The sequence below is a fragment of the Taudactylus pleione genome, unplaced genomic scaffold (genome assembly GCF_031769625.1).
Source record: "Taudactylus pleione unplaced genomic scaffold, aTauple2 ptg000130l, whole genome shotgun sequence".
NCBI classification, from domain to species: Eukaryota; Metazoa; Chordata; class Amphibia; order Anura; family Myobatrachidae; genus Taudactylus; species Taudactylus pleione.
In genome coordinates this window covers 4,702,780-4,715,888 of record NW_028284532.1, presented here as the reverse complement: position 1 = coordinate 4,715,888, position 13,109 = coordinate 4,702,780, and positions in this window count along the sequence as shown.

Sequence of the window (13,109 nt, the reverse complement as noted above, 5' to 3'; positions counted from 1 at the left end):
TGTTACAAGGAATTTAACAGGTTGGTTCAAATAGACACAGTCCAGCCTCTAACAACTGGAGGTCTCTGGTTTCCCGCCTCATGCAGTTGTTCATAAAATGTACATTTTGTTGCTTGAAGTCTCTGCGGTCCATAAGTTGAGAATGCATGTTGCGATCTCTCCATCGATATTACCGGAATACTGTTGAGAGAGTACGCATCAGTACAATACCAAACATGGCTTACTTATCACGTATAAAACCTTAGTTACGAAATAATCTTTATTTCATAGCAATTATAGTAAATGTGCATACTTGAATCTTATACCTTAAAGCTTATGGAACCTTGTATGTGAATATGTAATGTGTGAGTATGTGGGGTTTGATGTAAAGACGCTAGTTAACTTGGGGCAGATGCGTGTGCATGAAGCTAATATTCAGCGTTTTCATATAGGATCTTATGCATTCGCTAATATGCGACTAGTTAACAGCGCAATTGTGCTTATTAATGTGTGTATGAGAAATGGTGAAAGATGCAATCGCATGATGCTAATAGTAATATCGCCACATGTACTAAAGTGTGAGTTTATCTAAAATGGCGCTCAGCGGCCATTTGCAAGTGGCGCTCAGCGGCCACTGATCTTGTCTCAGCCAATTATCCAGCTTCGACAGTCCACCCTTTGATAGCGAACAACATGCTATCACAATCTGATTTTAAAATATAATTTAGGCTTACATTTATATACTATTTAGTGTTATTATGGGATGGCACAAGGTGGGTCTTAATCCATCAATAATGTGTCTCTGAGTGGGGACATAAAACTACTATTGTACGCACACCACGGATCTTGGAAGATCATGTGAAAGGTGTGGGGATACACCAGCCCTATAAAGGCAGTCTTGAAGGGGAAATTTGAGACTTTACATTATCTGAGGTGTTTTGAAATAACATTTCAATAATACATTCTATGCATGTCTAAATATAATACATTAAATGATGGTATTTCCTAGTTCAGGGTTGTAATGCAGTTCTGTATTTACCTCGGTATTCATACTGACCACCATCATAATTTCGTTCTTTCATTTTACTCTATTTTTACATTTTCCACACTTCAACACAATAGGAACACACCGGACACATATGCCAATTATCATGATGACAATCAGTATAAGGATCAAGAATTTGCCTATGCTGGCAATTACTTCCTGGACCTATTCCCCTAGACCTGAGAACCATTTCACTGGGTTCAGCCATGAAACCCATCCTTCTATCTTCTCCCATACTTCAGCCACTGAAGCATTATGGTTCTTACGAATTTCCCATTTTAGCTGCAGAATTTCATCCATCTTCCGGTCTATCACTTCCGTAGGGTCGCTGGTATAATTGGTGACATAGGTGCAACATTTTACTCCAAATTGGGTGGCCAACGTTATGCAATACCCTCCAGTAACAGCAGTTAAATAATTTAACACTAGCCTGTGTTGCACCAGTTCTTTCTTGTATGCTTGCAATTCTCTCCCTGTATACCTGAATGTGTCATTGTACATCTCGGTGATATTATCTATCAATTTAGCAAGTTCCTGAATATATCTAAAATTTAATGTACCCCGAGCGATCCTGGTGGGATCCAATGCGACTAAAACTTGAAAGCCAGTTGTCTCACTAATTAACTGAGTGGCTTTGTGCACGTCACCAGGTATCATATTTCGTTTGCCTCTGTGTTCATATTGTGTGTGAAGATATGGTGACGATGTGTTTTTATGTATACCAAGCATTTCAACATGTGTGAGGGTCATAACTTCTGGGACTATTCTTCCCAGGTAACACAAACCTTCGGAACTCGGGGAGAGCCACTTATACGCTTTTCTTCCACATATAAAACATACATTATCAGGGAGAACATAAGGAATGGTATGCATCATTATCATTAAGCACATTTCCCTTGCAAACAATCCTATTTCTGGTACATGCAAGTTTCTGGCTGTATTATTTTAGCACAACAACCATCTGGCACCTTACCAATAATTTCTTTGGTGGAACTCGATGCATACCGGTACCTAAAATGTCTCCCACTAGATTTAATTGAGCATAACAGATCATGGTTTACGGACTCATTATCAGCTCTTTGTGAGAAGGTCATCGTCTGATTATTCCGTCACTTCCCAACTCCCGGGTTTATTGGGGTTGGTTATGTTTAAACACAAAAGTGATCTATCTACTTGGAATTGGTAGAATTTGAAATGAGGTGGTTTGGATGAGAGGAATTTTCCATCCAATGTTTTCCCTTTCTGTAATTCTAAAATTTCCGTGATATTCAGCGGAAATGGCACCAACCCAACATTTTGCTGTCCCTGTGGCACATGTGAACACACCCAGCAATCAGTTTGATTTAACACTTTGCCTACCATGCTATGATAATCCTCTAAAGGATACCCACGCCAGTACGGGTTATATTTAGGCTGGCACCATTGGATACAATTCTCATCAATTAGGGACCCACAAAGCTCACAAATACAGGAATCTTCAGAAGATAACATCCACACCGTCCCCGAGTATCCGGAATAACAGCTCTCTTAACAATAACAGTACTAAGATTGGTCAGACACTCCCCTGATTGGCATTGCACTCCTTATGACTCCACTCCATCAGCACTGCCATCAACTCCCCTCTCCACAATCGGTCCCCCTTCACAGAAACCGGACATTCCCAAACCAACCAGGATGGTGAACACTCTAAAAGAGAACATGAAAATGAACACAGCAGGCCCGTCCATTGCCATAACAAGACCTGCAGATTTCTTTTATTTCAGGTATCTCACTACGACCTTTTCAATCCTCCCGGAACAAGCTCACGAGCGACAGGTTCACGCTATCAACCTTGTCTCCGACTCGTTTCTCCACTGGTTGGTTGACCATTTTGCAGTGAGTGGAATGGACCCAGGTATCTCTCTCAGCCATTTTCAAAGATGTAGTACTTGTCAGCAGCACCTGGTACGGACCTTCCCACCAATCAGTCAAAGAACCTGAACGCAAGAAATTTCTGATCATAACATATTCTCCTGGTTCAACATCATGACAGTTAGTTTCAGGCATATCATTGGACAACAATTTCAGTTTCTGCTGCTGTTGTTTTAACTGCTTACTCATTGATTTAAGATACTTTACAGTTACCTCGTTGTTACCTTTCAAGTCTTCCTGTGGACTTATAATCAAATGAGGTTGTCTACCGAACAGTATTTCAAAGGGATACAGATTTAGAGGGGGTCTGGGAGTGGTTCTTATACTATGCAGGACCAACGGTAATGCTTCTGGCCAACCTAGTCCAGTTTCTGCCATGATTTTACTTAACTTATTTTTAATAGTCCCGTTCATCCTCTCTACCTTGGCACTGGATTGCGGTCATTAGGGGGTGTGAAGTCGGCTATTAATACCCATCAGCTTACACATATTTTGAAAAACATCACCTGTGAAATGAGTACCCCTGTCACTCTCGATGATTTTAGGGATACCGTATCTGCATACAAATTCCTGAACTATTTTCTTGGCAGTAAACGCAGCAGTATTAGTGGCCGCTGGGTAGGCCTCAACCCAATTAGAAAATACATCAGTGCACACTAATACATACTTAAGATTCCTGCATGGTGTTAATTGGAAGAAATCAATTTGTATCACCTGGAAAGGTCCATCAGTCGGTGGAATGTGGGACAGTTCGGTAGGGATCACTTTCCCTATGTTCACCCTCAAGCAGGTCAGACAGGACATTGCTATCTTTTCTGCTTGTGAAGAGAAACCTGGTGCGCACCAGTATGCTCTCATCAACTTGCACATACCTTGCTTTCCCAGATGAGTCAGACCGTGTGCTGCCTCAGCCAGGCTGGGGTAATATGCCTTGGGGGCTACTGGCTTACCTTGTCCGTCCCTCCAGAGCCCGGAGGACTCTTGCCCACATCCCTTGGACTTCCAAATGGACTTTTCCTGAATTGAACACAAATTTTGCATCTCAATTAATTTCAGCATATCAATTGTTTGGAAAGACATAATTTTTTCAGTGGGAGAAAACATTTTTAACCCTGCTGCCCATTTTGCAGCTTCATCGGCCCTGTTGTGGCCCAGTGACACCGGGTCATCCTCACATGTATGGGCTTTACACTTGATTACTGCCACCGCTTTGGGCAGTTGGATTGCTTCTAAAAGATGTTTTATGTGTCGGGAGTGTGCAACTGATGTGCCTGCTGCTGTCATAAAATTTCTCAGACGCCATAGAGCCCCGAAATCGTGCACCACCCCAAACGCGTACCTCGAGTCAGTGTAAATGTTAGCAGATTTGCCTGCTGACAGTTTACACGCTCTAGTTAGTGCTACTAGCTCTGCCACCTGGGCTGAGTGAGGAGGACCAAGAGGTTTGGCTTCTATGATGTCTGTGTCATTTACAACAGCATAACCTGTGCATAATTCACCTGTGTCTGTTTGTCTATGACAACTCCCATCCATGTAAAAAGTCACATCTACATTCTCTAAAGGTGTGTCGTGTATGTCAGGTCTAGCAGTAAAAGTCTGATTCAGATATTCCATACAATCGTGTGTATCATTATGTCCGCTGAACTCACCCGTCAGCAACTCGTCTCCTTCCACCCTTTGTACATCATGTTGTACATATGGTAAATACGTTGCTGGGTTCAGTGTGCTGCAACGTTTAACAGTGATGTTTGCAGGTGCGATTAGAGCTAGTTCCCATTTGGTAAACCTAGCCGAAGAGACGTGTCTGGTTTGAGCAGAGTTCAGCAGAGCCGATACAGCATGGAAAGTGTATACAATCATATCATGACCCAATACTACGTCCTCACTTTTACTCACCAATAAAGCGGTAGCTGCTACACTTCTCAAACAGGTGGGGAGTGATCTCACCACAGTGTCCAATTAGGAATTGTAGTATGCTACGGGCCTACTGGCATCACAATGTTTTTGTGTAAGGACACCTGCAGCACAACCATCGGCTTCCGTACAATACAAATCAAAAGGTTTTTCATAATCAGGTATTCCCAATGCAGGTGCTTTTGTCAGACTATCCTTAAGATTAAGGAAAGCCTGCTCTGATTTCTCTGTGTGTATGACACGATCGGGCTTTGAGGAAGAGATTAAGGACCTCATTCAGAGTCGGTCATTGCGGCCGCACGGTCGTACGCCACCGATGTTCGCTGAACTGCACATGCATAAAGTTCGCAATGCGCGTGCGCAAAGTAGCTGCTACGATCAGAAATTTCTCCTTGAGCACAGCCAGGTCGGTAGTTTGAGTGACAGAATGAGGCGTTTGTGGGTGGTAACAGGGGAAGGTGCTTGAAAACGGGGGAGTGGAGATCCGAACGCAGGCGTGCCTAATTATGCGAACAGCATTTTATGGGAGTGCATAATTAACAAAGTAGTGTCATGGCACACGTGACATGGGTGGTTAGTACACTGACCTGATCGTAGTGCTTAAGAGAGGGTATGGTCAACCCTAAGCTCTATGACCAGTTCCGATGGTTCCCGATGGTCTCGATTAATCCTTATATGGCCGGAGATGACGTGTAATGAGGACGAGAAGGGGGCGTATTTTTTGTCTTCCAGACGCTTCCTCCCCTTGGTCGGCCAGCTAACGATCCGATCTTAGGGACGCAACATGCGAGTGCATCATTTGCATATCCGGCCCCTTTTCCCGTACGACCGTGCGCCCGCAACGACCGACTCTGAATAAGGTCCAAAGTCCTGTAAAGGCAAGGTCAAAATAGAAAAACCTGGGATCCACATTCTACAATATCCACACATTCCCAAGAAGGTACGAATTTGCTGTTGATTCTGCGGCAGTGTCATGTTCTGTATGGCCTGGATTCTATCATTTGTGAGATGTCTTAACCCCTGGGTTAGGCAGTGTCCCAAATATTTTACTCTGGATTGGCACGGCTGTAGTTTATCCTTAGCCACCTTGTGTTGTGTAAGCAATAGATGAAGCAACAAAAGTTTAGTATAATTGAAACATGACATAAACGAATCAGAACACAGCAATAAATCATCCACATATTGAATTAGAACAGATCCATTTGCAGGTTGAAAAGATTGTAAACAGTCGTGCAATGCCTGAGAAAAGATAATGGGGCTGTCTATGAAACCTTGGGGCAACCGTGTCCATGTATATTGCACACCTCTGTATGTAAATGCGAATAGATACTGACAGTCAGGGTGGAGAGGCACAGAGAAGAAAGCAGAACAGAGGTCAATGACAGTGAAATGGGTTGCATTTGGAGGGATCTGCATAAGAATGACAGCTGGATTTGGCACTACGGGGAATTGGCTCTACTACCTTATTAACACCTCTAAGGTCCTGTACCAGCCTATAACCCCTCCCACCACTCTTCTTCACCGGAAAGATGGGACTGTTGGCTACACTAGCTGTACGAATTAAAATTCCCTGTTGCAATAATCGCTCAGTTATTGGAAAAACCCCTAATTCTACCTCCTGTTTTAGTGGGTACTGGGGAATTTTTGGAGCTTGCCTACCGCTTTTTACATTTACCATTACTGGGCTTACGTTTGCCATTAATCCAGTATCCTGTCCATCCTTAGTCCAAAGGGAATCTGGAATTTGGGACAACATTTGATCTACCTGGGATGGATTTTCATTTACACTGGTAGAGTGATACATTATCCTTTGGGGAGTGTTCAACATATCCCACACCTCGTGCGCAACTCTCTCAGGGATATCTAAAAATACACCATCAGGGGTGCAATATATAACACATCCCATCTTACATAACAAGTCTCTACCAAGCAGGTTAGTAGGAGCCGCAGCAGCCAGAAGGAAAGAATGCCTGGTATGCAACGGCCCAATAGTAACCTCTGTGGACTTTGTTAAAGGATAATGTTCCACTTTACCTGTTACACCCATTGTTGGTACTGCCTCGTTGGTCACCTGTAAATTAACGGGAGATTTTATCACTGACCTGGTCGCCCCTGTGTCTACAAGAAAAGGATATTCAGTACCAGCTACATCAACCATCATAACCGGTTCTTCCCTAGTACTTCCCGTTAACCTGACTATCTGTAAACTACAGGTATGACCTGACCCCTAGCGTTGGCTTCCATTCTCCAATAAAGCATTAACGGCCACAATTGGAGCTGGTGCTTGCTGGATATTTGCTGGTCTCTGTGCATATCCCTTATGGGGATATCCAGGTACTCTCTGGTTTGGGGGTCCTACCCTTTTTACTCTGCAGGTTCTACTTAAATGTCCTGGCTGGTTACAATTAAAACATATTCGTGGATCGGATGGAGACACGGGTTGTTGTGAGGTTTGAGCAGGGGGAAAGGTGGTGGATATGGGTAGGGATATGGAGGATTAGGGTATTGCGGGGGATATGAAGTTTGTGAGTAGTGTGGGACCTGTAGTTGTGTAGGGTTAGTAGAATAGAGCTGTGTTTGTTGTTGCGTGGGATTAGTGAGGGCATATAACTGTTCAGGTGTAGGTGTGTGTAGATGCAAGTGTGTCTGTTGGCTGTGGTGTTACCGTCATTCTTTCCAGAGCTTGAATACTGACAGCCATTAGTTTTTCGCTCTGGGTCTCTCTCTTCTTTGAGATGTTCTTATCATGTTCTATGGCAGATTCTATGAGTGTATCTATTGTGACTACCCTCCAGCCAGGTTGTGAGGTCTGAACCCGAGTCTTTAAGTTTTCCTTAAGACCGTCCATGAGTACCGTGACTATCATTCCCCTGTGGTGAGTGCTATCTTTAATATCTTCTATCCCAGTGTACTGGGTGATAGCTTGCAGAGCCCGGTCGCAATACTCTTCTGCAGATTCACTCTCCTTTTGCTTTATCGTGAAAATTTTGTTCCAGTTAACTACTACCGGAAAATATATACACAATTGAGTTACAATGCGGGAAATGTTACCTTGGTTTACTTGGTCCGTTAAGGGAACGTCATCATCCAATGCACAATCCGTGATAAATTTTGTCACGTCGGTATTGCATGGTAGACAGGCCCTTAACACCACACGCCAATCTTTATTAGTTGGCTCATGAGAACTACCCAAATTCCTCAAAAATCTCTGACATTTGGCTAGTTCCTTTTTGGGATCGGGGAAATCATTTATGATGGAAGTTAGTTCTGCTCTTGTCCAAGGACAATGCATTACCACTTCCCTCGTGTGCACTACACCGTTCGCATCTGCATTTCCATTCGGAACAGTTATTGTCCGAATGGGATGCAGACCGGTAGTGCTGCTACCTTTGATCTTGATACCTGGCTGGGGTTTAATCTGTTGCTGCTACGTATGGTAACAACTTCCTCTATGGGTGCAGAGGGTGTTAGCACTTCCCTTGCTGTTACCGATGGAGATGGCGCCACCACTCGTGATTGTCGTGGCGTAACATCTATCATTTGTACAGCATGGGAAATGGCAAACATTACAATAGGCTCATCAGCCACATCATGAACATTTTCTTTATAGTTACTTAAGAGAGGGTACAAATGCTTGTTACATTTTTCTGGGTATTTTTGATAACTGTACTTGCACCTCCATCCACATAAGGTGGGGGTGGTGCGCGTGAACTGCTGGCAATACCTTCCGCAACGCTACTTTGCTGCACGTGCGCGCCATTTTGCGGCTCGCCCGTATTGCAATTCAGCGTCGCGGATGTATTCTCTGGCAATGCGCTCGCAACGCTAGTTTGCGTCGCTTGCACATTTTTAAGCCACGCATCCCCTTCATGCTGCCACAACTTTAAACATTCATAATATTTAACCTTTTTCTCTCGGGAGTGCATCAGACTGATGTGATCCCGGACATTATCTAATACATCTTTATCAAAACTACCAATTCTGGTAAACGGTCTAACACTCTTCATCGTCATTTTAAACCATACATCACAATACCTTATTGCATAAGTACCGTAGTTAGTATGCATAATACGACGGGCCAATCCAAGCGGCGCTTCCATTAGCAGCACATCATTGTCTAACATCTCTATTGTTTGCATGGCTCCCATTCTGAGACAACTCCTACGCTTTTCAATAAAGATTTAAACTGGTGAAAGACAGTCAAGATACTTTCACTTACCTGTGGACGATTTAATGGCAGCACCCACACACCTGTGAAGATTTGAAGAAGGCTACTCCACCCACCCGGATAAGATTTAGGAAGGCAAGTTTAAGTCGGCTACTTCCACAAACCTCTCTACAACAAAGACACCTGCTACTGTGTATAGAACGGTAAGCTGCTTACCGAGCGGCTAGCACTTAGCCCTTAAAGGTCATATGGTACCTCTAACTTTAGGGAACAAGTTATCCCTACCAACAAATACTCGCTGTTACACAATTTTTTCCTGCGCAGAAAAATACACGTTAACCCAGATATTGACAACAATTGAAAAGAATGTAAATCTCAACAGCTTTGTTTAAACACGTGGCAGCACGACCGGAAGTACGTATACACTATTGTGCGACCAGTCGCATACACAATAATGCGACTACCACACAACCGTATGACAACCTTTAGCTGCGTACACAAAAGTGCGTCTTTACTGTGCGCAAAACTGCGATTCAGCTGCGTGTTCAATACTGCGGCACCCCTTTAAATGTTAGGTTCTATCAACAAAGGAAAACAAACTTTTTCCTCTCTTGTCCCTGGATTCTAGTCAGCGTCCCTGGCTCACACGAAAACGGGTAGTGATCTCTCAGCACCGAGTGGTTGCAGGTAAACCCTGCATGTGGCCACTCCACCCTTTGGTGAGAAGTCGATAACCGTAAGTGCCGTGTGAGTGGGTAAGTGACTTCACTACGAGCCCCCAACTAACGATACTGCCTTTGAACCTTATAAATACCCCTGCCTATACCTTCTAATATGCTTCCTATAAACCTCTAAGGATGATGCTATTTTGCGTATGCAGTCATACAGTAAATAAAGACTGCAGACCTAGAACCTGTGGTTCCAAAGCACAAAGTATTATTCAAGTAAAAGTACAGCAGTTACACGCTATGATCCTCATATAATCTTAGTGCAAAGAAATTATACATCTGGTCCAGATGTTAGGCATCAGCAAGAAACCCCTTGTCAATCAGCATTCAGCACGAAGACCAGGAACCCAGGGTCAGATCAAACATATTTATACCCCCCAGGAATAAACAACACAATAGAGAAGTTTGTTGGGCATATGTTACAAGGAATTTAACAGGTTGGTTCAAATAGACACAGTCCAGCCTCTAACAACTGGAGGTCTCTGGTTTCCCGCCTCATGCAAATCCTAACAGTTGTTCATATAATGTACATTTTGTTGCTTGAAGTCTCTGCGGTCCATAAGTTGAGAATGCATGTTGCGATCTCTCCATCGATATTACCGGAATACTGTTGAGAGAGTACGCATCAGTACAAATCCAAACATGGCTTACTTATCACGTATAAAACCTTAGTTACGAAATAATCTTTATTTCATAGCAATTATAGTAAATGTGCATACTTGAATCTTCTATCTTATAGCTTATGGAACCTTGTATGTGAATATGTAATGTGTGAGTATGTGGGGTTTGATGTAAAGACGCTAGTTAACTTGGGGCAGATGCGTGTGCATGAAGCTAATATTCAGCGTTTTCATACAGGATCTTATGCATTCGTTAATATGCGACTAGTTAACAGCGCAATTGTGCTTATTAATGTGTGTATGAGAAATGGTGAAAGATGCAAACGCATGATGCTAATAGTAATATCGCCACATGTACTAAAGTGTGAGTTTATCTAAAATGGCGCTTAGGCGGCCATTCGCAAAATGGCGTCTTGCGATCACATTTTAAACTGATCCTGTCTCAGCCAATTATCCAGCTTCGACATTACATACAGCTTACCTCCATGTGCTACTAATTGCGTTAAACATAACACGTGAGCACAGTGTCTTTTCAGGCAACTTTTTACCTTCAAATGTGTTTCATTCGCATGCAGATACACCCGCAGTTGCACACAGAATATAGGCATGTCACATATCATTTAATCAGCTGACGCTGCTTGTGATTGTGCTTTGCGAATAAGATGCATTTGAAGGTAACAAGTTGCACAAATAGACACTTGGCGCTACTGAGTCTCGCGCGACTAGCAGGGCTGTTTAACACACAAGAAGCAAGATGTATGTGGACACATCTGTAGGTATTCTGTAAGAAATCCCAATTTCACAATTCGCTCAACTAAGGGGCAAGAGTGATTGAATGGGCTGGCCATGCTCAATGTTCACTGTGATGTGGCACGAAAATTGGAGTTTTCCAAAATGATTGTGGTATTTACAGAAAAAAAAGCTAGAAATGCACTTCTAATTTGAAAAATATCCAATAATCCAGTACGTCAGTATATGTATACAGTATTTTATTTGTAAATGTAAATAAAGTTAAGTATTAAAATTAATTTAATTAAAATACATTTTAAATGCATTTTGAAAATTGTTTATTTTTTTTTCACCAAGAGGGTAAATTTAAGTTCCCCGGGCCTTGACGAACCCCTGAAAGGGCCTGCCTCTATTATATAAATGAGTGATTTCAAACTGTTCTAAAACTTAGGCAAGTAGAAAGCATAGCTAATAAAATCCATGACAGGGATTTGATATATACGGTAGTCAAACTGGGACACATATATAAACTCAAGCCCCGTACACACTGGACGATGTGTGTATTGAGCGATATCGGCAGCAGCGGGCCCGGCAGGGGTGCCGGCATCGGTAAGTGCATACACACTAGCCGATGCCAACTACTTTGGGGTGGCGGGCCCATGCTGCATTCGGCAGCATGGCATCGTTAACGATATCCCCAGATTGAGCTGCATGTACAGACGACTAGGGATATAATTAATGACCCACGGGAGCATGCATCGTTCATCGCTTAGTGCATACACACTGGACGATTTGAACGATATATCAATCAAAGATGTCGTTATCGTTCACATCATGCACAAATATCATCCAGTGTGTATGGGGCTTAACCAGGATTTGTTCCTTCCAAATAAAGGTTTGATTAGCTGAATAGATAGGTTGTTGTTTTACTCTAGTCTCGGTGCCCATTATTTCTCTAGTTAATGGCACAATATTTGTTATTCAATTTAAAAATAAACTCGACATATCATGCAATGCTGATGTACTATGTATCTTCGATGACCATTTTGAATATGTAGTATTGCTTCCATAAAGTCTTATAACCCAGTACATTCAAAGATGTGCATTCAAAACCACCCCCAGCTACTAAGTTACCATATCTGTTTGCCCATGTTTTATCTGAAATTTATCAAAATAAATTGTGATAAAGAATTCATTAAAAAAATATATTAAAACAAAGACATGTAACGCTGTAAATCCACATTAGTCTTGAGGTTAAAAAATTTAATTTACATTTGTAAGCAAAATTTTCTTGAATTTTCAAACAGTTGTACAACTGAATAGTTTCCAGGGGACAAGCTATAAGTGTGATGTATATATACTAACTTGATTTTTACACTCACCTAGAGTAGTTCTCTGAACTATGGTTTTCAATTTTCATTTGCCTTTGATGATTTTGTTTTTTCTTATTTTTTGTCCCATTTTTTATTACTGTATATGAAAGTAGCTCATTAAAAATACCACAATAGTTACCAAGGAAACGCGAGGAATGAGGCCTGGTCCAAACAGCTGCACCACTCACCTATCTATTCATATTGTAATCAGAATGTGGTCACGACAACAACTAAGGCTTCCCCCAATGGTTTGCATCCATACACTTTACATGCAGAATTTGTTCAGGTTAGTTAACCAATGAGTTACTGCTATACCAGATTTATACTATAAAATATTTTAATAATTCACATATACAGTTCAATTTCTCTATCCTTGTTCATAGCTGAAATATACCTATAAACATATACTATCATAACAAAGTGGTTTAGGATAGACGGTTACACAATCTAAAACAACAAAATGTCATTACCAGGCAATGTGTATTTATATTTCTTTTACTGTTAAATACAATCATTATTGGGTTTTTTTACATTACACTGATTCAGTTATCGAGCCAACAAGACAGAAGGGAAATGAAAGGGTATAGAGAATGTTATGAATGTGCCTTTAAGAAGAGCTATGTTCACAGAGGTGGGGTGTGA